Source organism: Anas platyrhynchos, chromosome 3 (genome assembly GCF_047663525.1).
Source record: "Anas platyrhynchos isolate ZD024472 breed Pekin duck chromosome 3, IASCAAS_PekinDuck_T2T, whole genome shotgun sequence".
Lineage (NCBI taxonomy): Eukaryota > Metazoa > Chordata > Aves > Anseriformes > Anatidae > Anas > Anas platyrhynchos.
The window spans coordinates 70,835,677-70,863,351 of NC_092589.1; the positions used below are offsets into that span (position 1 = coordinate 70,835,677).

Here is a 27,675-nt window from a genome sequence, read left to right on the forward strand (position 1 = left end):
TATTTTATCTGACCATGTTATAGGTTCCAGTTCAGTTAAGGTGCAAGGTTATGACCAAGGAAACAAACATTTAGTAAAATGTTTTCTTTAAATACAGGCACAGCCATGACTCCTAGCCATGGTAGATTCCCAGCTTCTAAACAAAAGAAACTCAGTGCCTCTGACAAGAGGCAAGCAAACACACAGGGTGCCTGAGATTTTGCTCTCTTCAGTGAGGAGAGTATGTGAGACTCTCTGTTCATAAATTCTGTGTTCTGGATTGGGCAGTAGTGTCAAGCAAGTAGTTCAGCAAGTGCTTTGTTTGTGAAAAGAAACCCCAAAAAAGAAATTTCAATAGCAAGAGAAAACTGTATCTTTAAAAGTGTTCTTTTTATTTTTTCCATACTCTTGTATGAAACCTTCTTTTCTTTTCTTTTATCAGCTTAGCTTTTCGTGAAAGCATAGAGTTCAAAATTTAACTGGGAACAAAATACAGAAAAAGCTTCTTTCCTAATGTCAAGATAATCTTTTAAACATAAAACCCAGAGGATAATTATAGGAATGTTACCTCAGAAACTGGGTCACTCACCACTCTTCTTAAGAAAAGTTGTATATTATGCTTCTTTTAGTCTAGAAGAAAAATAGAGTACTTTGATACTCTAAAGTAAAGGAATAAATAAATAAAAGAATCCTACTAAAACAGCAGGATAGATTGCAAATTATTTTAATTATTTCAACTCACCTGTTTTTTTCTCTGGTTTTATTTTGAAAACCTTTTTTTTGTTTGTTTTTTGTTTTTTTGTTGTTGTTGTTGTTGTTGTAGTTATTTTTTGAGATTGAGCCAAATAAACACTTTTTGTTATTCTTTCTTCCTAAATGCTGATGATGAACAAATAAGTTTGTTTGTATCTGGAGTCATATAATAAAACTACATAACTTGTTTCCCAGTTGCTTCCATAGGTTTTCTAAACAACAGAAGTTGTTTTTTTTTTTCCAGAACACTTTCTGTGTTTTTCTTTCTTCATGTCTATGACATTGATTGTCTCAATCCATAGTATGGAGAGGAACAATTGTGAATTTCTTATGTCCTCCTCTTTTTGTCCTCCTCGCCCAGCCCAAAGTATAGATGCTCATTTGCTAGTTCAATACTTCTGCTCCCCTGGAGAAAAGCTAAATAAAAAAATAATAATAAATTAAAAAAAAAAAAAAAAGACATTGCTTTGGTAAATAAATGCATCATTTTTTAGGTCAGACCCTCATTACTGGAAATCAATGTATCATCATTGACTTCCGTGGCGCTATGGCAAATTACATCAGCTCAGTCTATATGAAGTGATGATATTTGCATTTGTTGAGGCTTTGAACAAGAGCTGTAACTCTTTCATATGGAACAGATTTGTTGCACTGGGAGTTCTTAAGATATTCAGTTTGGAGTGTTTGGAGTTTGCTGTTTTTCAGATTCTCAATAGTCCTATAGAGTATCTTATTACTTGCTCTGCTGGGATTTCCTAATTAGCAATGCTGAGAAGGAATTATTTTGAATGTAGTAGAAACTGATGCACCTTTGTCCATTTTACACATTTTTAAAGTGAATCTTTTGGATCAGAAAAGTGTCTATAGAAAATAATTAAATGACCACATCTGTTATACCTGAATTCTTGAATCTAAAAGTTTGTCTATACAAGTACTCATTTGAGAGATACAATTCATTTGCATAAATGTATTTGTGAATAAGATTATTCTTTTGTCTTTTCAACAAAAGCTGGTTTGAAAGGTTTAAGATTTTGACCTCCAAAATGCAGAAAAATATTTTTCCTAAATGATTTTCCTTTTTTTCACTATGTCTAATTTTAAGCTTATTTTACGGCTAATCATTGACCACATGAATGACCATGGGGCTTGTAACTGGTGAGCAAGCTGAGCTTCAGAAGAATGTGAGTGGAAGTTATCTGCATGCTGTGACAGCAATAAGCCCAAAGGCACAGCCTTCTGTTCTGGAGAAATAAGGTTTAGGTTCTCTGAACCACCTGTCTCTTTACAAAAGAATGTAGAAAAATAAGAAAGCACTTTTTGACATGGATCTTCTCAAACATTGATTTAAGAATGCTTTTTCTGCATCTTTCTGAAAATATTCCTCCTAATAAATTAAGTACTCACAAACAGAATAAACTTAATAGAATAAGCTCTTTCTCATATGTCTGTCATTTCGTACGTGCACTGAGACCATACATGGCCATAACTACCTGAGCTCACTCTTGAACTCTATTGCCACTGCTGGAGTATTATATGAGGTGCTGGTAGTGTCATCTATACCTGCTCAGAGCTGGGCTACTGGATTTGGCTGCAAATACATCTATGACTGGCTAGTATTTAATTCACTTCTGACAGATGATTTTATTTTGATGCTTCAAGATACTAGAGGCAGAAGTAGAAGATTTGCTGAAATTCAGTAGTGTCACTTTAGCCTGAGTGAAAGAGAGTCCCACAAAACTGTTCCCATTTGCTGGTATCCAGCTATCTCTGACATTCATTGTGGTCTTTGCTGCTTTATGCAGAATGGTTACTGATTACTTTTTTGGGTCACACAGTGGCAGATCAAACCAATGTTGTCCCTGGCAGTGCTCAAGACCAGGTTGGATGAGGCCCTGAGCAACCTGATCTAGTGGGTGGCATCCCTGCCTGTGGCAGGGGGGGTGTAACTGGATATTTTTGAGGTCTCTTCCAAAATAAGCTATTATATGAAATGATTCTATGATAAGCCCAACGACATTTTGTTATCTGTTGTGACTTTTGTATGGTCACTAAAGCCCATAGTAAAGTGAGCATATAAGAACCTCAGCTTTCGTTGAAGAACAAATTAAAATGTACCTCCTGTTTCAGGAAAATTAAAACCTAGAGAGCCTGTCCTGTTTGCATGGAGAAGGTTTGGTCACCAGAAAAGAACAGAAAATAATGCCTGTTTTATTACAAGGTAATGGGAAATTCTGTTCTCTGTTTATTTTAATTCAAACATATTTATTATTATTATTATTATTATTTTTATCCACACATTATTGTTTTGCTACAACAGTGGTGAGAACAGGTAGGAAAATGTATATTCTGTGTGCCCTTAGAGCTCATGGGTACATGAACTTGTAGATCACATGCAGATCTAAATCAGTGTGCTTTATGTCCAGCTGGAATGAGGAGCTAGCAAAGTCTGCTTAATTCTTACACTCCTTTTGCAAGATCTCTGCAAAGTATTCATATTAATGTAAGTGGAAAGGCTTTTACCACAAAAGATACAGAAGGGTTGCCTTTAAGACTTCTTGGCACCATCATGTAACTTGTAGTTTAATAGATTAATTAGGAGAAGCTATGGCTGAAAACTAAAGCTGAAAGAGCAGATTTGTTGACCGAGCTTTGTGGCCAAAAAAACCTTCTATGCATCTGCAGGAGCTCCACCACATTTCTGTACAGCATGCTGAAACATTACCACAAGTGATATTATTTCAATATATTTACATTCTGCTCATTTCAAGTTGCTGTGTTGTCCTTACCACACTGGTACCTGAACACCCTAAATATATACATTTAATTTACAAAACTGACATGCATGGGATGTAATATGCTTACTTACTAACACTACTTGGCTTCTAAAAACAAAACAAAACAAAAAACACAGAAAGTGTTTCAAATAATCTTGTTCATATGATGTTTAATGGAAAACATTCACCAAAGTGGGGGAAAAAAATATATATATATTCAAACATTCATTTTCCTTTCTTGGTGAAGCAGCTTCTGTCACTCACTTCCCTTTCCTTGACAATCTTCATTTATCATATCCCTCTTTTTCATTTGTTTTCCCAGCCTTCCTATCAGTTTCAGCTGATGAAACACCACACAGCAATTGGTAGTGGTCTGTTCTAGAGGATCCGTTGTTTTTTACAAGAGCTGGCAACATCATGTTGCCAGCTCTTGTAAAATAAGGAAATAAGGAAATAAGGAAATAAGACTGGAACTGTTCCCATTTGGGGAGTGTTATCAACTGGGGGGAGCTTAAGATGACCCTGTTTTCATTTGAATTGCTTTCTCAATTTTTAATGAGAACCATCACCCCCATCACCCTTTTTTGAAGAAAAAAAAAAAAAAGATTTCTTAAGCAGCATTGGATAAAGATTCAATGCTTTCTATTGTTCTCTATAACTACCTGAAAGGAAGTTGTGGGGATCTGGGGGTCAGCCTCTTCTTGCAGGCAACTAGCAATAGGACCAGAGGGAATGGCCTCAACTTGCACCATGGGAAGTTCAGGTTGGAAATTAGGAGACATTTCTTCTCAGAAAGAGTAGTCAGGCATTGGAAGGGGTTTCCCAGGGAGGTGGTGGCATTACTGTCCCTGGGGGTGCTTAAGGAAAGGTTGGGTGTGGTACATAGGGGCATAGTTAGTAGGTAGTACTGGTGGTAGGGGAACGGTTGCACCAGATGATCTTGGAGGTTTTTTTCCAACCTTACTGATTCAATGATTTTATGATTCTGAGATCATATGCATATGTGAAAATGAACAAGCAAGTTAGCTCAGTATTTTTCTAGATTAATACTGTTCTCATTCTTCCAGGTAACCACAAAGAACAGCAGGCCACCTTAGAGCAGATAGTTATTTATTTATTGATTAATTTTGCATAAGACAGGATGGTATATTGCAGCTGTCTGAGCGAAGTATGTATGTATGTCTGTATTTATTTATTTATTATTCATTTTGTATTCTTAAGTAAAGCAAATATAAGAATGGGGAATTGTATCTCAATAGGCATGATGCTGATCTTTTTTGTACCAAAGTAAATCAATAATATTTTTACCAATGTCAGTACAGCCACATCAGTAAAATTCTAGTGGGAGTAGAGAATATGGAACAGTATCTCTGTAAAGAATAATGAAAAATTGCAGTGGGAATCGATGTGCTTTAGTATCTCTGCAGGAAATCAGTTGGGTTTGGTATTTTAGATAGCTGAATAACAGAAACTTTTAATTTAATTAATAAAAACTGAGTTAATTAATTTGACATGTGACAAGAGAACACTGTGAAACTTCAACCATGTCATCTGAGACTGGACTGAATACCTCTGGTCTGGAAAGGAAAAATACTTTTCAAATCTGCTGTTAATATGAAAATGGTTGGCAGCATTTGGGCAGGGATGGGAACTGACATAAAAGCAAATTGGAAATAAAGACTGCTGCTCTGTCTCAAATATGGCTGTTATGTGGTATAGAGCAATTCTTCTGTGTGTGTTTATTAAGGAAACCAGGAAACGGCAAGATAATTCTATTAGCACAGGCAACTTTTCTGCATTCATCACGGCTGACAGTGTCTCAGTGTAAAATCTGCTTCTGAAAAGGTGGTCATTTGGGTTGTTTAAATAACTGACTGGTTAATGATAGGATGTTTTAATGGTTGTGCAGATACACAGTGAATACATACCCACAGCACTACCTCATGCACCTGGCAGTTGTCCTTTGGCATGCCTATGGAAAACTCCTGCCTCTCCACCAGCTGCAGACATTGCATGGGGCTAGCTGCAAAAGCCAAGAGAGGAGGGGTCTGCAGGCAAGATGCTGAGATCAAAAGACACTGCCTTTGGGCAAGGGGTATTTAATCAGATCCCAGGAGGTTCTATACAGGATTAGATTGTTTTTACTGCCTGTCTGGAAATGTAATAATACCATTCCCAACCAGATACATAAAGAAGTGAAGCTGATGAAAACACGGGTGAAACAAATAAGTCATCCAGTCAGAGAAATTAGAGCTAGAAAATATAAATTAATCTAATTTATATGCTTAGCAGCTTAGGGAGGGAAGGTGGTAAAGGAGAGCCATTTAGCTCATTTTATGATTGGCTTGTGCTTGATACAACTGCATCCCCAAATGAGAAAGAAAATTTAAATGAGCAAAGGGTATTGAAAAGATAAGCCATGCATGTTCTATGCAATACTTGCATAGAGAACATATTGACTGCTCTCTAAAACCTGTACATCTTTGTGAGTCAGCTCAGGTCTGCAAATAGTATAGTTAAGTTTGCATGAGGTTCGGGATTTCGAGTACTTCTGTGTGGACTTCACTCAGAAAGATAAGAAACTCTTTCCTCTGTAGAAATACCCGAGATTTTGTGGGAAGCTGTTCTGCAGCAGTGTTTGATCTGCCACAGAAACTAGTAGCTCTTCTCAGCAGAGTTATCTGTGGGGTAAAATGCTTCAGGCAAGAGGCCTTAGGGCATCTCTTGTCCAACCTCCCACTGAAAGCAGATAGCTCAAACTTGTCCTGCTGAGCTTTGAATATCTCCAAGGATGGAGACTCCATAACCTGTCTGGGCAACTTGCTGTAGCTTACCACCTTCATGGTGTTTTTTGCTTTTTTTTTTGGTTGTTTTGTTTGTTTGTTTGTTTTTGTTTTGTTTTGTTTTCTTCTTTTATTTAGGCAAAATGTTCTGTGCTGTAACTTGTGACCGGTGCTTCTCATCTTGCATCTGTGCACCTCTGAAGAGGGTCTGGTTGCATTTTCTCCACACCTTCCCCTTACATGACAGCAGTCTATGTCTCCCTTTGGCCATCCCTTCTTAAAGATGAACAAACTTTGTTCTCTTTGTTTTGTTTTGCCTTGTATGTCCTGTGCTCCAGTAATGGATCTTCTGTTGTTCTTCTGGACTTAAAAAAAAAAATCCAGAAAAATTGAATATTTGGAAATTTCAGTTAAGAAAATATAACACACCAATTATACAAGAAAAATTTACACACTGCTTAACATGAAAATAATGAAGAACTTGCCTGTGACCTTGAACTTATGGGTCAGGAAAGACAGGGTACTAATACCATAGCAATGAAGAACTCCTAGTGTTGTTTTTTTTCTGCTGTTCTCTTCCACTTGCAGGCAGTATCAGGTAAATTTAGTACATGGCAATATCTAGGAAGTAAGGCTGAAGAGATGGAGCAACAGATATCAATATTTGTTCAGGCTCTGAAGGGAAAAAAATCAGTACTTATGATAATATATACAGACTTTATGCTCATCATCTTGCCCATAAATAATGGGCATAAATAATTCATTCAATGTTATGAATGCATGTATTTGAATATATATGAACATAGGAATACATTATTATGAGAAATATCTTCAAAACAAATGTCTCTATTTTAAATATAAGCACCTAAACTTCATTCATGAAATCTTTGAGGTAGCTTGTTTGTTTGTAGTGTGCTGATGGGTATGTGCGAGTTCCACTGACCATCTTCCTCATCTTACTGTAACACAAAGCTGCCAGGGGTCAATATTATTTGCAGACTGCCCTTTCCAGAAAGTGTGGTGTACCTCTGCTGCCAGGGCTGTGACATGAACAGTGTCACAGATCCATCTAATCCTTGTGCCATTTTACGCTGTCTCTCATGTTAGTGTCATAGAAAGGCATCTACCTGCACACAGGCTTGGATGCTGAACCACTGGCTGCTCCCTTGTCTGACTCACATGGAAAACAGTTTTCCTGCTTAGCAAATCTACATTGGTCTTCTGTCTGCAGTGGTGTCTACTCCAAGAAGTTTTCTATTTATTTCCTCCATGAACTAGTGATCACCTCACAAAACTGACTAATTTATGTTGTGCTAAATTCACATTAGCAGAGCAGCTCCTCTTGTCCCAAGTAGCAAGTTGCACTGAAAAATTATTTCAGAGCTGGTGCACAAGAAATCACATAAACTGTATGTGATACATGTGTATAGTATATGTGGTGTATATATAGAGTATGGTGTATTAGAGGTATATACATAAACTTTTGTGGTACTTTGAGCTTCATTCAGGTATAAATGAGGTTTTGTTTGTTGTACTCTAGGAACGTATTTTGAGAAAGTTGATCCACGCATGTTTCATGTTTGTTTTTCCTCTTAAACCATACATTACAACCTTGCTATTTCAAACTACTTCCTCAAGATATTTACTGCATATTTTTTTTTTTTTTGAAGTACTTTTAGTTCAGATTTAGAATTTTTTGACTTATGCATAGAAAGACACAATGCACTAGGTTGACACATTAGGAACAAATTACTCAGCATGGTATGCTGACATCACTTTTTGACTGACAATTCAACAGGAGCAACAGGAGGTTATATATATTTTGAAATTTCAACACTTTAATATAATGCATTTAGCAACATGTATTACACATTGATGCAAATAGTCCAAGCCAAGTCACACTGAATCTGCGCTCAAGAGGAAAAAAGTATATTTTTGAAAATACAGGTTGCTAGTATTTGGTTTCTTGCTGTGTTGCTTGGAATTCATTCCACTCCACAATCAAAATTTAACTTGGAACTGAAAAGCTAGTGATGAACACGGTGCTGTGGTGATCATGATGACATATCATGGCTTCACATGTATCTAAAACATTTTGAATAACAGCTGAATGTGTACTAGGTGGCGTGTCAAAATTCACAAGAATGGAGGATGGGTTCCCTTAGAATAACTGTGCTTCACCCATATGTGGCAAGTGGAAGAAGCAACCTATAGAAATTCTTCTGATATTTCATCAAGAGTTCCTTGACTGTATGCAGTGAGCTCTGCAGGTCTGTGCTGGAGGGCTTACCGATGCTACTGCCCTAAGTCAACCTGTCAGGAAGGTTTACCCCAGAGATTCAAATACTGGAAGCCCCGAGTTCTTAAAAGTTAGGGCAGCCTGACTGTGAAGGTTGGACATTTCTAGGGACATTATTCTGAAAATGATTTTCACTGATCAGGGAGCAGCCAGGAAGTGGAGATCTGTGCAAGCAAGCATCCCAGATATTTCAGATATTTCATATTTCATTTTCCTTTGTCCTCAATCCCATTTATTTAGTTCTCTGTATGTGTTTTTGTGGCATTCATGGCAAGTTCATCACTTTTGTGGAGACCAGCTCTGACTGTGACTTGAGCCTCCCTGAACATCCCTGATATGTAATGCCAGGACAGCCTCTTCAAAGTCAGGGAAGAAGCTACAGCTGTTCTGTGTGCTGTTTTCACAGCAGTGTCTAGAAGGAAATGTAAACAACTGACTGCTTTTTATTCACCTGAACTGTTTCATAGCTTCCAGTTAAAACACTGAGATGTGAAATGTTTTAGAAAGATGAACATGAACTAATGTGCATCCTTCTAAGTATTGTTCATTTGGTCTTTTGGACTTTAGGTTGTTACTACTGTAAGTTCATAGTGATAAGTAAAAGAAAAAACTTCTATCCTTTGAGATTTAGTGCCTTCTGTCCCACTCTGTTGAGGCAGCATGTATGATTCTATCATGGTTTAATCTCATGCATTTTGTTTTACATTGCAATGGACTAGGCAAATGCACATGATCAGTTTTAGTGCATTATTTGAAGGAGAGTAACTCTGATCTGTGGAGAATGGTCAGTTCTTAAAATGTACAATTGTTTAATTGCTTTCTATTTTCTGAACTGAAAACAACAAAAACAACAGAACAACAAACAGAATATTTCTTTTTAAATACTGTATTTTTAGAATCAGGAAACTCCCATCTTTTCTTGTGTTTTATAAGATTTCTTGCAGAATACTTTCTTGTCCTTGAAACAAATATATATATATATATTAAAAAGTGAAAATAGCAAGTTCAGAGAAGGAAACAAGTAGGTATACATTTCAATGGTTGGAGTTCACAGAACTAGATGCAGGTGCAGCCATACCTGTAGCTAAAAGAAGGGAGATTTAGATTAGATGATAGGAGGAAATTCTTCACTCAGAGAGATAAGGCACTGGAGGTTGCCCAGAGAAGCTGAGGATGACCAATCCCTGGGGGTGTTCAGAACCAGGTTGGATGAGGCACTGGGCAACCTGATCTAGTGGGAGGCATCCATGCCAATGGCAGGGGGTTTGGAACTGGATGATCGTTGAGTTCCCTTCCAACCCAAGACATTCCATGGTTCACACAGCTATGTAGAGTTACCACTCTTATTAAGGAGCCTGGTACAGGAACCAACTTAGGCTTGTGTAAACATTTATGTATTGTAGGTGACTCCTCTTGAATAGTTTCTAATGAGACAATACCCTTTGCTTTCAATTCAATGAGCTTTTGAAATGCTTTTAATTCATTAAGTGACTGAGAGAGGATTAGCTCTCTTGGTAGAGAGCAGTGATACATTTACACCAATTTACACACAATTTTCTGTTCTTAGGAATGTTTCTTGTTTGGGTCTTACTGTTATGAAACACATACGCTGTAATTTTTCTTCCCTTTCACTTTCCTCCCTAAAATGTCCTCCAGATTTCTGTCTGTCAATATTTGCAAGATATCAAGACAGTACTTTCAAAAACTTGAGTGGGCAATTACTACCTGTGGGACCCTGCTGCACAAAATTTATTTTAGATCTTAGAGAGATAATTTATTTTATTTATTATTTATTTCATTAATTATTTTCAAACATGTAACTAGCATCTTCTCTTTTCATACAGGCTCAGCGAATTGTATACCATTTCAGCAGAGATGTTTGATTTTTCGATCTGCATATCTGGAGTTTCTTTATGCCTTCACCGGTCTTTTCAGTAACCACTAAAGACTTCTTGAGACTGAACACTGGAACAGATGTGTTAAATTCTTCCTGAATGTTCTTCATCAAAAGTCGATGTACTAGACTTTCTGGATGTGCACAAGGACACAAAGGTTAGTGTACTACTTAAAAGGCTAAATTTTCAGGACTGATTCACTGACCCATAACCAGCTCAAAATATGTTTCTATTTGTGGCTTACACAAAGGCACAGATTGATAAAATGGTGAATGAAGTCATATATAGTGGAGACTATGCTTTAAAATGCCAAGGAATAAATTTAGGTAGTGATCTAGTCCAACTTACAGCCTTCTATATGACTTGCTAGTAGACAAGAGCAAGCTCTACACATGCTCTGAGCTTGATTACTGTCAACCATTTCTGCTATATTTTTTCTGAGCTTGAGTTTAGTCCATGGCAATCACATTCATCTGATTAATGACTGGTAAAATGGGAGGAAGAGAGTATTCTGCTTATCTCTGTTCACATGACAGCCCTCGTTTACAGTCAGTAGGAATATGGGGGTAGATGTTTTTCTGTGTGTATATTTACTTCCTCTAGATGACATGTGGGGACAGGGGAATACTGAAAACATAGATAATGCATCAGGAAAATCAAAATTCTTCCTCATATCAGCTATACATTTCCTGTAAATTGTGATATTTTATTAAAATGCTTTATCTCGTTGTTGATTTCTGTTAAAATATCTTATAATCTATGGGCATTAATCTATCTTCACTACTGCAGGAAATCACCCTTGATCAGAACAATTCAGTGACATAATGCTGTATGACTGAAAATGTGGAATAAACCATTGTGCAAACAGATATATGCTCAGAAAGGTGATGGAATGTGTGTGTATGTGTGTGCATATCAAGTGATGTCTCAGGCACGTAACCGACAAGGAAAGTAGCAAGATCATAAAGATACATGAGGACTTTCAGCACCATAACCTTATGGGGGAAAAAAGGCTATATTTATAATTATGTGGATAATTATATGTACCGTAGAGAAGAAAGTGAACAGTCATGTAACCTTGGCTTTATCTGTGAATGCCATCTGTTTTTCATCTTTCTCAGAATATTCTTGAGGATTTGCTCTATGTGGGTAAAAAGGGAGAAAAATCCTTTTCAGTCTTTTTATGTTAACCTTACCTTATTTGATTTGTTTTGTGTTTGTTTATTTTTGTTTGTTTGTTTTTCTAATAATTAGTTTTACAAATATATTTTGTTCATATTAATCCTCCACACAATGAATTAAAATGTTTTCAGGAACACCGTTGGATAAAATAGATAGTACTCAATCTTGATGCATTTGGAACTACATGGAATAAATTTAACTTTCTCATGTTTTTGTGGAGGGATTCTAGTGATATCATCTGCATAATAGCTTTCTAATCTATCTCATTCTGTCTGCTACTTTACCTAGCATTTCTGTGTGTATTCTAAATGCCTACTCTATAAAGTAAACAGAAGACAAAAATATCATCCTTCATCAAAAGGAATTGTTTCCCAATTGACACCAATTGTCTACTCCAGATAGAAGAGGAAAAAAATTAATAATGTAGTTTTGCTTCATCTAAGTTCTACTGAAGATACTGAGAGTTTTTGTAATGGTGTTCAGTAGAAGCAAGAACGTGGGTACAAAAATACAGACCCCATTTAAAAGTAGAAGGTTAAGAGAGCTGCAAGACTTGGCAAAGATTCCCATACGAAGGAGTGCTATGTAGTGCCCTCACTGTAGTGCCCAAGTATTTCCCAAGAAAGCCAAATTCATATAGGAGATCTACCTATTATAGCTTTAATGTATAGACTGATTTTTTACATCTTTTATGCATGTATATGTACAAAGCATGTTTAAAAGAGGTGAATATCTCACACAGTTGCAGGTCAAATGTCAAAAGCGTTGTGAACTCCATTGCATTGCACTGCATGTGGGTTTGAACTTTTGTTTGGGGAATGTGTAATGTGCATTTGTGTGTACTGTTCATTATACAAAACATACAGAATTACATGGTCTTCAAACTCAGTACAACTATTGACAGAACCTTCCTATATTAGGACACATAATGCTGAAATATCCTAGGTATCTCTAATTTTGCCTTACAGCATTGTTACTACAGCACACGCTTATTAATACCAATATATAAATTTGGACAGTAAATTATGCAAATAAATGGTTTATTAATAATTTTTATTGATTTTGTAGTTCATGCTACTACAGACATTACAGATGTTATTTAATAGACCGGAGAACAAACTTTCTTTGATAGGTAATGGATATGTCCATTTAAGCAGTGCAAATCAAAATGAATGAGCTAAATTCTCTGACTGGCTACAAAATCAGTAGAGTTTCACCCATCTGAATTTTCCATGATGAATTCTGCTACTGTCTTTTTCATTTTGTAAGAATACAAGTGAAGCTAGCGTTTTTCACAAAGCTCCACAGAAGCTTAGGTAACAAACATAATAAATTACCTTGATGTAAATGAAAAAATGATGGATATGCTGAAATGAGTATCTAGCTTACTAAGTGAAAAGAAACTGGGCATTTAGTGAAGAAATGCACATGCACATACACACACAAAAAGGTATGATAGCTCATGAGGTGGGAATGTTAGGTATAACCCCACATCAAAATGGATCCTGGACATTTTCTGCATATAGACTAAGTCCTGGAGGCAACAAAAGCCTCATGGAGGATGAGAGTGTCATCCCCTTACTTGAGGAAGACAGATGTCACTGTCATGGGAGGTTGACCTAATGAGCGGAAAAAGGATTTCTACTGTCAGCTGTATTTTTTTTTTTTTTTTTTTTTTTTTTTTGTGGGAAAAACAGAAGTGATATATCCACCACTTCAGAAGTAGGTCAGAGATGTGAATCCAAATCCAAAACAACATGACTGAAACTCAACATAAGGTGTTTTGAGTTCTAGAAAAGGGGTTATATTTAAGCTACGTCTCTGCCCTTGTCATCACCTTTGCCTGGCTTGTGACTCTCCTGAGAACCATCTTTCACACCAGAGTAACCACATTTTCCCCTAAACCATTATGTCTCAGCAAACCTAAACCTACATATTTGTAGCAGCAAAACAGGCCTTGGACATTAGTTTGAGCCCTGGCTCATTAGTTTGAGCCCATCTATCCCATCTGTTCACATGTTCCCCAGCAGCATTTTCCCACACAATCCCATGCAATATCCTATCCAAGTATGGGATAGGGATAGATTCCAGGAAGCAGATAAGAATACAGCTACCTAGTTTGGGGATTGAAAGACAGGATCACCTGCATACATATATGTCTTTATACATGTATGTATATGTTTTAGCTTACTAGTGTTTTGAGCATCATACCCATTAGTTGATTTTGATGAAATGTTTATATTATGATTTCCTTTGTACAAAATAAGAAAGTTGTCAACATGAAATTTATTTCAGTGATGAAGAGTTACAGGAAGATACAATAAGCTTTATCAATATTATAATTAAATAATTAAGATCAAAGTATAAAACCATGAATTCTAGATGCTTCTGTCAAAAATAACAATATAAAACAGCTTTTACTAGAGGATATATAGAGTGTATATAGCTTTCTTTTTTTTTTCCATAATTTTAGTCACATACAATTTCAAAATTATTTGACTTGAGAAAACGTGGGCATTTTTACTCACCTAAAAAAAAAAAAAAAAAAGTATTTTAAACAGCAGGATGTAATTTCAGACTATTTGCAGTCAAGAGGCCTCTGCTGAGCAAAATACTCATTCAATTTAGGAATGCAGATTATAATAATTTTCCTATCTCTCTCACAGCAGGATTCCTGCCATCATTCTGAAAACTCATAGGTTGCAGTATCGAAAGACTAGCTAACTTCAGTTCCAGGTAACACATGCTTCAAGCGTATTCTCATTAGCTCAACTTAGTTATAATGCAAAGCTGCTTAGTTTCACCAAGCGAAATGGGATACACTTAAATTGCCTCATCTAATATAATACTCCTTAATACATGCAAAGTGGTTTATGATGGCAAAGCTTGTAGAGCATGAAAATCGGCAGGGAAAGTAAGTTTTCTGACTCAGACTGTCAAATAGAAGTCCTATTTTGTATCATTTCTTTTTTAAAGAGGTTAAGAATAAGGCAGGAGAGAATGGAGTAAGAAATAGTCTAGAAAAATGTAAATTTAGTACATTAACCTTTTTAATACATCAGCTCTACTAAGCAAGAAAATTGTAAAGTAAAGCTGTTCTTTCAGTAATGCCTTCTGTACCATAAAATTAAATGTAAAATGCATAGTGGCCAAAATATATTGCAGTAGGAAACAATATTCTTTATTCTGTTTTATATTGTGGACCACGTTTCCATTTGCTAATAACATTAATTTGGCTTCCTGTAGTTAATTTGCAAGGACTTTTTAATTTCAGACTTTGATAAAGAATTATTTATCTTTCTTCTGCCTTTAAGTGCCAAGTGAACATATTCCAATCTTGTATACCTTGCAGACACAAAACCTCATTCCACTAGGACCCAAAAACAGCAGTGGTAAAATTGTTTTTTTCTTCCCAATATCCTGCACCTGTAGCCTGACCACAGGGCTATAAATCCTTTTTATACACCTCTTTCCAATGCTTCCAGAAGACTGTTCAGAGAAGGGCTAAGCTGCTGCAGGCTCTGCAGATGACACCCAAATCTATATCTCATTTTCCACAGATGCAACCAGAGCCATCACAAAGATGTTGCATTGCCTAGAGGAAAGTGGCTCCTGGAGAAGAGCATCTGGCTCAGATTGAGCTTGGGTGAGATCCAGACAATACTATTTGAAAGCCAGAAATGATCTAGACAGCCAGTTTAGCAAGATTTCTAGGCGAATGCCTTTGAGCATTGAGACTCTCATTTCCAATGAGACTATTCATATCCTTGGAAAAAGCAGGGTTAAGAATGTTGCTCAGCTGCGGCTCCAAAGAATGAACCAAGAAGAACTCTTCCCAATCCTCCAAACATAAGTATCTGCAACATGGTGGTATTTTTTTTATATTTTTTCTTAGATTTTTACCAAGTTTAGAAAATGAGGCAGCAAAAGTGACAAAGTCTTGAAAACACTTCTGTGCCTCTAAGACAAAGGCCTCTATCAATAGAGAACTGTGTACATGTTGTAAGTGTTTGATCTAAATCATTGTATCCAGGGCTGGTACACTCTACAATATAAGAATACTGCTCCTGAATTGCAGTGTCTCTAAAGCTCCCAATCTGTTTGCATAATGCATCTCTTCTATCTATTCAAGTGAGTTTTTAGGGTCTGTACGCACTGCAGAGTACTTTAACAGAATCACAGAATCACGGAATTGAAGGGGTTGGAAGGGACCTCAAAAGATCATTGGGTCCAACCCCCCTGCCAAAGCAGGTTCCCTAGAGCAGGCTGCCCAGGTAGGTGTCCAGACGGGCCTTAAATATCTCCAGAGAAGGAGACTCCACAACCTCCCTGGGCAGCCTGTTCCAGTGCTCTGTCACCCTCACCGTGAAGAAGTTCTTTCTCATGTTGGTGTGGAACTTCCTGTGCTTTATCTTGTGACTATTACTCCTTGTCCTGTCCCCACAAACCACTGAAAAGAGGTTGGACAAAGAATTTTTCTTTCTGAAGTTCTGTATATCTGTTAACATCAAGTCTTCTATACTTTGTGGGAGGATGGTGAAAGACAGGTGACTTAAACACTGGGAGGTCATACAAACATCCCTCATCTGTGAAACACGACACAACTGTAGGAACCTATTGAAATCAGTAACTGGCCAGTAGAGGTGAAAACATACATGAAAGCTAGTAAATTATAGAATCATTGAATCATTCAGGTTGGAAAAGACCTCTGAGATCATCTAGTCCAATCTTTAACCTAGTACTAAAAGTCCACCACTAAATCACGCTACTCCACGCTACTATGTTCTACATCTACGCATTTCTTGAAAACCTCCTGGGATGGTGGCTCAACCACTTCCCTGGGCAGCCTGTTTCAATGTCACACAACTCTTTCAGTAAAGAAATGTCTCCTAATATTCAACCTAAACCTCCCTTGATTCAACTTGAGGCCATTTCATCTTATCACTTGGTGCTTGGGAAAAGAGCCCAATACCCTCCTCACCATAGCCTCCATTAAGGTAATTGTACAGAGAGATAAGGTCTCCCCTGAGCCTCCTTTTCTCTAGGCTAAATAATCCCAGTTCCCTTAACCACTCTTCCTAAAACCTGTTTTCTAGAAAGTACTAGAACTACTCCCCAGGCAAGACCACAGGAGAATGTATATTCTCTCTCTGCTGGAATGCATCAGTGAAAAGCTACAGGCATCTTTAAGGAGGACATAACTGTAAATCTGTTGATATGTGGTGGTTTTATTCAGGTGGACAGACAAGTTTCACCACAACTGCTCTCTTACTCCCCCTCCCCAAAGGGAAAGGGCAAGAAAATACACTACAATAGAGCTCGAGTTGAGATAAAGACAGTGAGATCACTCAACAATTATTGTCATGGGCAAAACAGACTCAGAGTAGGGAGATTAAAGAAATTTATTACCTATTCACAGAATCACAGAATCACAGATATTCCTAACAAGATAGAGAAATGAGAAACAAAGGAAAACTAAAAACATCTTCCCTCCATTCACCCTCTTCCACCTCCTTCCTCCAAGCAGTGCAGTGGAATGGGGAATGGGTATTGGTGTCAGTCTATAGATTTTTGTCTGTGCCATTCTTTCACAGTACTTACAACTTCCTTCACTTCTTCTCTGCTCCAGCATGGGGACCCTCCCATGGGACGCCACCTTTCCCAAACTGATCCTGTGTGGGCTTCCCACAGGCAGCAGCTCTTCAATAACCACCCCAACATGGGTCCATACCAGGGGGTCCATCCCCCAAGAGAAACTGCTCCAGCACGGGTCCCCCACGGGCAGCAGCTCCCCCCAGACCCCCTGCTCCTGTGTGGGCTCCTCTCCATGTGCTTCAGCTCTGGCCCAGGGCCTGCTGCTGCAGGGGCTCTCCATGGCCTGTAGCCTCCTTCAGGCCACACCCACCTGCTCTACCGGGGGCTCCTTCATGGGCTGCAGTGTGGAGATCTGCTCCATGTGGGACCCATGGGCTGCATGGGGACAACCTGCTCCACCAGGGGCCTCTCCACAGCTGCAGGGGAACTTCTGCTGTGTGCCTGGAGCACCTCCTGCCCTCCTGCACTGACCTTGGGGTTTGCAGGGCTGGTTCTTACTCCTCTCTCTCAGCTGCTGGTGTGCAGCAGTTTTTTTTTCCCTTTCTTATGTTGGCTCTCACAGAGACATAAGCAACATTGCTTCTTGGCCCAACTGGTCAGCGGCAGGTCCCTTTGGAACTGGCTGAAACTGGCCCTTATCTTACATGGGTAGGTTCTGGATTTTTCTCACAGTGGCCACCCCTGCAGCACAGCTACCAAAACCTTGCCCCATAAACACACTACATTAATATTCATGGTCAGAATCACAGAATCACAGAATCACAGAATTTCTAGGTTGGAAGAGACCTCAAGATCATTGAGTCCAACCTCTAACCTAACACTAACAGTCCCCACTAAACCATATCCCTAAGCTCTACATCTAAACGTCTTTTAAAGAATTCCAGGGATGGTGACTCCACCACCTCCCTGGGAAGCCTGTTCCAATGTCTAACAACCCTTTCTGTAAAGAAGTTCTTCCTAACATCTAACCTAAAACTCCCCTGGCGCAACTTAAGCCCATTCCCCCTCGTCCTGTCACCAGGCACGTGGGAGAACAGGCCAACCCCCACCTCACTACACCCTCCTTTAAGGTATCTGTAAAGAGCAATAAGGTCACCCCTGAGCCTCCTTTTCTCCAGGCTTGCACCTGTTCTCTGGCAGAAAGAGCTTCGCTTTACTCAGTTTCCCCAACAGGAAAAAAGGCATTCTGGGGTTTCACTGGTGAGGATTTTGTTGGTGTAAACATGGTCAACTTCAGTATGCTTGTTTATTCCCCTGGCTATTCTAAGGTCTCAAAGTGACCCACATAAGATATGTTGTTAATATTTTTATTGTATTTCCTCCAGTTAACATTTTAGAGTAAGCAAGAGTAAAAGAGTGATACAAGCCATTACCTTTCAGCTTTTCTTACTGATGAATGCATGTTTGGGATTTTTGGTAAAGATTTGCCAGAGAAATTTCTGTCTCAAAAGTGAAGATATTTTCAGACAATATTCAAGTCATCCTATTTATTACCAGTCTATATATTCTTTGTATATGAACTGGAACACCACACTTAATTGGTTAATTCTTGTGCCTCATAATTAAAGTAGTTTCCTGGAATATTTTCCTCCGGGTAATTCCTTCCTTGCAGTCTCCACTGGCTCACCAGCTGTACTGCTTATCATAGCTTCATTCACTTTCCAAATATTTTTTTTAAATGTTCTCCATTAAGAACTGTGTAGAAAACTCAGTGCACATTCGTGAGGTATTTGTAGAAACATGTAGTTATTGGGAGGAATAAAATAAAAAATGCAAAATTACTATTCAATTTGTATGTGTACAGCCATGCTGTACTTATTGCTATCATGAATAAAGCATTTGTTTTTCTAAATTGTGTGTATATTCCTAGAGGGGTACTTAACAGACAGAGCTTGTTAGAGGCGGCATGGAAACAATGCAGAATTTCTGCCATTTCAATATTCGAACCATAAGGGATAATCATAAATTCTGACTGCAGTCTGACCAGCTAAAGGGACACAGGGGACACCTCCTGAAATCTGGCAATTCCTTTTCCTTGACCATTTATGTAACCCAGGTCCTTTGAGGATTGAATGGCTGATGGATTGACTTCAGGGTCTACTTGTCTCCCCCAGCTCCAGTAAGTCCCAGCAGAGCCCAGAGCTGTGAAGACCTCAAAATTCTGCATGGTCAACCTGGTCAGTCTCTGTCAAACAAGCAAACAAACAAACAAACAAACAAAAAAGACTTTAAAAGCCAGGGCTTGAGGTGTGAATGCTTTTCTCTTGAGGAGGTGTAATGAGAGCTGGTTTGCTTTGATCTGCTAGGAGATTTACCGCAAACATCGCCATAAAGTACTGGGTTCCATGGGGAATTTATGTTTGGTGATCTGCTTGGTTGTTTTTGTACATTTCTAACTGTTATTTTAAAGCCTAAGTCCTGCTTCCTTCCCTAAAATTAGATTACAAAATCAGCCGCAAAATGTGTATACTACAGAATACCAAAAGCTTACTGGATCCTTTCTTGCTATTCTGACAGGGGATGGCATTTTCCCTCATTATTATGTTGATATCTTGCTTGAGATCAAGAAAACTACTACCTTAATGGGCCTGAAAAACTTGTTTTGACAGCTATTGTGTATTGCTTCAAATATTATTTTTAATATTTTAAGTATACAAAAATTATGTACACATTGCTTACAAATATTTAATTGCAAGTTTCTTTTAAGTCAGTAATGTAAGGGAAAAATCTTCAAATATCTCTCTTTTTCTTGCTGTTTTTAATTTTCTAGCTAGCACACAGTATGTGGCACAAAAAGCATTCTTTGATACTTTTTTTTTCTTCTCGCAGATTGATATGCATCAAAACGAAGTAGGAATAATATTTTCTTTCCATAAAGCAATTCCTTTTAGAGTTGTTTGTATGGTGCGTTTCCAACACATGGTAATATGCACACATCGCTACGCGATTATGTGAATATCCATTGCAGCTTCATTGAAAATGTCAGCTGTGCCCTCTTAAACATAAAGGAAAGAACTTTCTGAAGTAATACTGCTGTCCAATACCATGTAAGACTAAGTTATTCTAGAATAAAAACAATGCTCTTCAGAACAAAAATCATTGTTGTTAGATAGTTTCTGACTTATTGGCATGATCCTAAAAGCATTTAGATGACTGAAATAGAGTGCAAACAGAATTTAAATACAGAATTTAAATACAGAAACCTACCATTGTAATTCGGGGGGGGGGGGGGGGGGGGGAGGAGGGTGGTTATAGTGGAGAGAAGAAAAAAAATAATAATACAGACTCTCCAATGCCCACGTAGTATTTGAAGATTCACAAATGTCTTTGTTTGCAATAAATACTGTCACTTCAGATCTAGTGAAAACACCAAAAAAAAAAGAAGCATTGCTGTACCAGTTGTGCTGAGCACTCATAGAATCATACAATCATTCAGGTTGGAAAAGACCTCTGAGATCATCTAGTCCAATCTTTAACCTAATATTGACAAGTCCACCACTAAACCATGCTACTCCGTGCTATTATGTTCTACATCTACACATTTCTTGGAAAGCTCCAGGTACTGAACAGCAAGTCTGCTTCCCAACACCAAGTCAGCAGAGGTTGTGAATCCACAGGATAACATACAGAAAATGTATTCTCTAAAACACTTCACTGTTCAATTTTCGCTACCTCATGTCCCTACATTTGTATTCTTATGCTATCACGGAATACATTGTGGCTCAGATGCAAATGTTCAGTTCTTTTCAATTTGGTGTTTGAAAAATGGTATGGATCTGAAGACTATTAAAAAGAGAGAGAGAGAGAGAGACTTTATATCACTGGAAAGATGAGTGTGCATCAACCAAATAGCTATAGCTTTCATCAAAAATATCAGAGTTTTTAAGTCATTTGCAGAAGATATTATAGCTTCATCTGATCCTCTTATTCACAGTAACTCTTGGAACCTGGCAGCTCTGTCAGGTGTGAAAAAATCTCATTTTTCTAAGCACTCTAAATATGCTGGAATTTGTGTACTTTTTTTTTTTTTTTTTTTTTAATATATGGCATGAAATACTTTTTTTTTTTTTAATCCATATTCAGTCCAATATTCAGTCCAAGTATTACTTACAGATAACAGTAAATCAACAGAGAAGAATGTAGAATGGATATTTGAAGACCTGCATTGGATTCTTTGTCCCTGTTTCTAAAGATCATAAATCCTTTACTTAGAATATGACTATAACTCAAATATAAGCTAAAAATAAAATAAGGAAACTTTTTTTTTTTTTTTAAGTCCCCTGACTAACTGTGTAGATCTCACAGACCCAAACTTGAATTGTGCAATCTGTTACTTGGCCTCATTGGAGGGACTGAGGAGATTTTCTGCCTAGAAGCATAAGCATGGAGCAGAAGTCTCTAAATTGAGAACTTGCTCATTTTAAGCTGATTCTGTAATCAGCAGCCCAGATCTGAATCACATTCTGGAAGCATTTGTTTCTTGGCATTGATTACAAGGGGAGTTTAAGGTGACTTCAGCTCCTAACTTAGGCACTTAGAGGCATCATAATGAAAGATGAAGGATAAATCTAGACCCTCAAGTTACCACAATCCTCCTCTGGATCCTATATGAAATCCTGTTGTAGCTGAAGCTGATGGGAGTTGTGTCATTGACCCCAGGCTGCCAGAAGTTCTCCTTATACTCTCCTCAGTTTTAAAACTTGTCAGAATGTTTAACCTTGGAAAATAAGGACATATGGAAATATTGACATAGCCTTGAAAGCTCTAACTCAAACGTGTCTGCAGTAAAATGTATCAAGCTTGTAGCTTTGACACAGGAATGGGATGATGCACAGCTCAATGAATACAAGAGGTCTTTTCCTTTGAAACTCCAGGCAGCAGTGTTTTCTCAGCAAAGCTTAACAATATATTGATATTTCTTTGTCACTGTCATGAATGCTTGTTTACAAACTCTTCAAGCCACAGAGTTCAGATAAAAATTGACAGGTAACATTATAATTGAAGGCCCATGCATATATGCCACAGTGTTTTTATTTGTGCAGTGTTGTGTTTGGCTGTGCCAAACACACTGAAGAAATGGCACCATTGCAATCATTTTAACAAGTTACTTGGCTGCATGCATGATGTGATTTGCTTCTGGGTCTTGCCAATGCATTCAGCTTTATTTGTTAACCTAGCAGAACATTATTTATTAATGAGTTCTTCATGCTTTATTAAGCCTAATGTCAAAACACCTCTGTGGGACTCTAGGCATGTTCTCTCTTTGTGTTAAAGTGTTCCAAAGAAAATGAAAAATTATGCAGCAAAGCTGCAGATAAAACCCAGAAGATATCAGTTCAATTACTTGTGATCCTGGCAGATGATGTTTCTGAATATTTGTGAAAGCACAGCATCTGATTGTGTGCTGGCTTAAATTAAAGCATTCTGTAATCTCAAATGTATGTAATTAGGGTGCCTTAGAAACCTAACAAGGCTACTGTGGTCTCCAAAGCTGAGTGGAGCACTCACATGGAAAAAACTGACAAGTTCACCATGGAAGTATAATTCATGCTTTTTTCTATGAACTGATGTTTCATATCAGAGGGGGACGCTACTTCATGGGAAAATTAAAATGACTGAAAGTAGTAACAGGGTAAATTATCTGTGATTTTCTGTAATTTGACAGGACTGTTATGGCTCAGGAAATTCATAGTGGACTTCAACAAACTTTTTCACCCTTGATCTGACTGAACACCTTATTTTGTAGCACTGACATAAAAATCAAATCAAATAGTTCTGCATATCTGAACCCATAAGAATGTTCTAGGACATGTATCATGTCTCTTCATATGTGAATTGGTATTTATCAATGGTTAAAGAACATTAGTTTTTACACCACAGAAACAGAAACAGACTGGAATAAACGTGATTTTATGTAGTTGAAAAAAAATGGCAATTTCCAGAAAATCAACATATTCCTCACTTCTTTACATGAAATTGATATATTTTTTACACCTGTAAGAAGCCTTCGGATAAAGTTATTAGTTTGCTCTCACCTTGTATTTGAACAACTACATTTTAAACATATTTTCTATAAAGATTTTGGTTACCAGACTCAACAAGGGTTGAGTGGGGGAAAAAAAAAAAAAAAAAAAAAGAAGAAGTCAGTTCATTTTATGAGTGCACGTCAGTTCATTTTATGAGTGCACAAAAGAATACATTTAACACCTGAAGAGACAGACAATTTATCTGTTAAAATATAAGTTTTTTGCATTTGAGATGTCATCTTGCTTTCACAGAAGGCAGAGATTTGTTATAGGTTTTAATGGAGAGTAGAAATAAGGCATAAAGCTTTAATTTTACTAGTAACACCAGGCTACATTTATATAAAGCTGCAAAATCTAGCCGAAGATATAGGCAAAAATAACTGTTTCACTTTCAGACTCCAGCAACAGAAATCTGTAGAGAAAATATCCTGGAGGGAATTGCACATAGATGATTTGGACACTGCATAATCACTGCTACTTATGAGGAATTTTTATTTCCTATTTTCTGTTTGTAATTACTGCCAGTTATGAATATTTTATGTAAGTTTGTTTTGAGCTTTTCCTTTTTCTTTCATCTTGTGTCTCTCATCGTCTTTCCCAACATCTGAGAGATCAATGTAAGGCAATGGGATGGTAGAGGAATATACCATATCTTTACCATACTGCAGCAAACATAAATAATTGGGGGAATAGAGTGGCTGTGAGTAGAAATCCCCAGGTTTGGGTAAAATCTGGCTGGTTAGTGACTGTAAAACCAAGACCTCTTGGCATAAAGTTTTGGGTAACATAGCTGAAGATCAACAGGCCCTCCTGCTGGTTTTGTCCTATTTGCTGCCAAGTGGCCACTGAAGCCTAGTTTACCTCTTTCTAAGGGGGTGCCTCATCATCAGATAAAGAGCTCTGCTTGTCTGGTGTGTGTTTTTTCTCTGGCACTAACTACAAAGCTGTGAAATAAACCAAGGATTGTAGAGGAGGGCTCTGTTCTTTCTCCTCTGATTATCTTTTATGATAAATAATTGTTATTGCTACAGATGTTAGTCTGCAAATCTCAGTGGGACAAAAGCACCCTCTGCTAATTCATGAAAAACAAACAAACAAAAACAAACAAAAAAAAATTACAGAAAGGCAGGATCAAAATCTAAGATACTTACTCTCCATTGGTGCTTCCTATTGTTTAGCTTGGTTAGCTGTATAGTTCTTTTTGTAGAATGTTTTATTGGGGGGGGGGGGAGGGTGCAGAGTGAGGGGGGATTGTTTGTTTGTTTGTTTGTTTGTTTATTAGCACAGTTATGGATTTTCTTCTCAACCTTTATCTTGCATTGCCTATATGTCATATTTGGAAGGCAGAGCATAGATGATGAAGAGGTGTAAAGGGCAGCATTACAGTGCTGTCCCAGGTGCCTGTTCTGTATCTGGCTCAGGAGTACTTGGACTGTACAAAGTACCAAGGAAACAGGTTCCTTGGCTTCCTGAAGGTCATAAATTAATGCAGACTGGATACCAATCCCACTGCAGTCAGACACATCAAAGTCATTGTTCTTTTAATGGACAATATTTGTGAGCTTTACACTGTTGTTTATGTATGATTAGTCTTACACTAAAAGAAAATAGATAACACTGAAGCATTTATATATATATATATATATATATTTATTTGTTTTAGTGTAAAATAGATATCAATAAAAATTCATTTGACTCAGAACCAGCTAAACATAATTTGCCATTAAAAACTAGAGTCCAGAAACTCAGCAGTAACTGGTCTTAGACCAAAAGAAATCTGTTGAGAGCTTGTTATGTCCCTGTAGACTACAAGGGAAGCAAGAAAGTCTGCCTTGTGCAGTCTTCCCAGGAGGACACAATTAAAAATCATCCTGTTCAGGAACTACTTCTTATGCTTTTGTTTTTAATAAAGCCCTTTGAGACCAGCAGCAGTGTGTAATATCCATCCAGCTTTTGGTCTGTGTATGGTCTTTATGCTGCTCATCGACAGAGTCTGCCATGCTTTCTTCTTAAATGTTTGCTGTTTAATGAGCAAACTTCTGAGTAAGTGGAAAGGTTATCTGCTTCTTTCGCAGCTTTGCTCGAAATACAGCATGGAGAAATGTTATTTCATTTCTGTGTTTTCTGGAAATACAAATTCATCTGATTAATGTGCTTTTGCGATATGCACGTTCCTGAGAATACATCATTTCTGCAAAATACACGTTGTCTGTTTACAACTTACAGTGGCTCTGTCTGCAGTAGCAGAGTCACAGTAAGTCACTGGCCTTACCCATGAGCTGATTTTGGTACAGACTGCTGCTGACATGATGATTGACACACTGCTGTAACTGTCTGTTCTCTGTTTGTGAGAGCTGGCATGGGATGATGTGTCCCATTCCTGCCTGTAGTGGTGTTTGGAGGAACCTGCTACGGAAGGACCTGCTGGCTGTGACAGGGCTCTGGTGAAATCGTGATTCAGTCCAGACCTTTGAGCTTGTGAAGCAGAGGGCACAAAAAGCCTTGCATCTTCCCTCTGTGCAGTTACTGCGATGTTTGTTCTGGAAATCATAGAGAGCAAATTTGCTCAAAGATACTGAGTTTTATGTAGTGTCATCATATGGCAATTTTACTTAGTAATTTTTACCATTTGTTATATAAATGTGCAAACCACCATCCTGCATTACACAGTAAAATATGACCTATTACATATGCAGTAATGGGAAGGGAAACTTTCCAACACATTTACAATTAATGTTCTAATTGTAGGACTTTTGCTTTATTTTGTTTGTGTTTGGGAGAAAAGCGTATTTGGAAAGATCTTCTATATCCTCAGTTACCACTGCTCCAGGCTATTTACACTGTTCTAGCAATTCTGATAAGCCCACAGTAGAGAATCGCTTTTTCTGTTGCTGGCACATTTGCTAGTATTTCTGCAGCAGTGCAGCAATGTCTTTATTGTGTATTGCTGTATTTTAATAGTCAATTAAAATTCTTATTGAATTGACAAAATGGACTGAGGAGCTTCTGAAGACTATTTGCCTAAAAGTACTCATGAGACTGTTCTGATAATCACTGTCACTGCACTATTCAAAATGATTCAAAACCTCAACCTTATTACACCAGAAAAGTAGTGAGGCAAGAGAAAACCTTTTCAAAAACAGAATACTGTTGCTGAATTGAATCTCGTCACTCTGCTCTGCTTGTCTCTCTCTTTTCACTTTTTTAACTTCTCCAACCCCACCACCATGTCTCTTCTTCCTTTTGTCCATCTTCCCTGCTTCATCGTTTGTTGTTGTTCTCTCTAACTCCCCTTCTCCCCCCTTTCTGTTTTCCTTTCTCTCTCATGTTATCTATAATAACAAATGGTGCATTGCCTTTGTGATGAGAATGGAAAGGTGATAAAGAGTCCTGTAGCAAGATTTCAGGGACTTCATACAGAGTTTGTGTAGTTTTATTCTTTTCATAATAAATGTGTTTACAGCCTGAAGGTTAAAATGAATGAAGGTAACAAGGAATGCATAAGATAAACTCTATACTAGTAAGTACAACATCAACAGAGAGCAAGGCCTGCAAACACATGAATCATTCCAGCTCCTCCATTGCTCACTTTTGCCATGCCCACATTGTTATCTTCAGTCTCATGGTACTTGATGGGTTTCTTAATGCCTCAGCTCCTGGAATCCCTTAGTGCTTGAAGACCTTTGCTCCCATTCAACAAGTTTCTCAATTTTCCCAGTTTACTAGAGGATTTATTTTTTTTTCTAGATATCATCAGTAGATATTCTTTTGGTACTTTTCTGATGATTTCCTTAGGGCCTCTCCCATACAAAGAGGCAACAAACTTATGTAGCGTACTGTGCTGCCAGATGTGTTGCAGGATCATACTCATAATATCAAGAAACTCTTGCAATTGCTCCACAGAGGAAGTGTGTTCCAGCTTTTGCAGACAGATTCTGCAAGCAAGGCAAATGACAAAATTCTGGAAAACCTATAAATAGGTACCTCACAATTTATGACACAAACAAATCCATAGAGCTACAGTGTTAGGAAATAATAATAATTTTAGCCTTTAAAAAGACAAGGGCAGACTCAACTGCAAACAACATTTCAGTCTTCCTCATTCTATTGCCTCCAGCCTTTTGCTTCTTCAGTATAGTGTGCAAATAAAAGTGAATTGGTACTTCCAGATGTACTCCTGTAACCCTACAGATGTGTTATTAATGTGTATTTTTCAAGTTTCAAGGCACAAAAAGATGGTGATTGAATTATATGAAAGCATAAATAGAACAGACATCTGCTTAGAGGGCATTTCTATTATTTACTACAAATTGTGAAAAATCATCTTGAATGGAGATGAATTTGGGGAGAAAACTTAAACAAGCTTTTAAGGGGAATAAAATCCTGGAG

General features: G+C 37.7%; 1 protein-coding gene across 4 annotated transcripts in view; it reads left to right on the forward strand.

Moving 5' to 3' along the window:
* HS3ST5 (heparan sulfate-glucosamine 3-sulfotransferase 5) overlaps window positions 1-27,675 on the forward strand; it is a 195,183-nt gene that overhangs the window by 88,036 nt on the left and 79,472 nt on the right. For all 4 annotated transcript variants that reach the window (XM_038177187.2, XM_038177186.2, XM_072036093.1 and 1 more), the window contains exon 2: window positions 10,433-10,640. The gene's annotated coding sequence lies outside the window, so the exon portion shown is untranslated. The remainder of the gene's footprint in view (window positions 1-10,432; window positions 10,641-27,675) is intronic.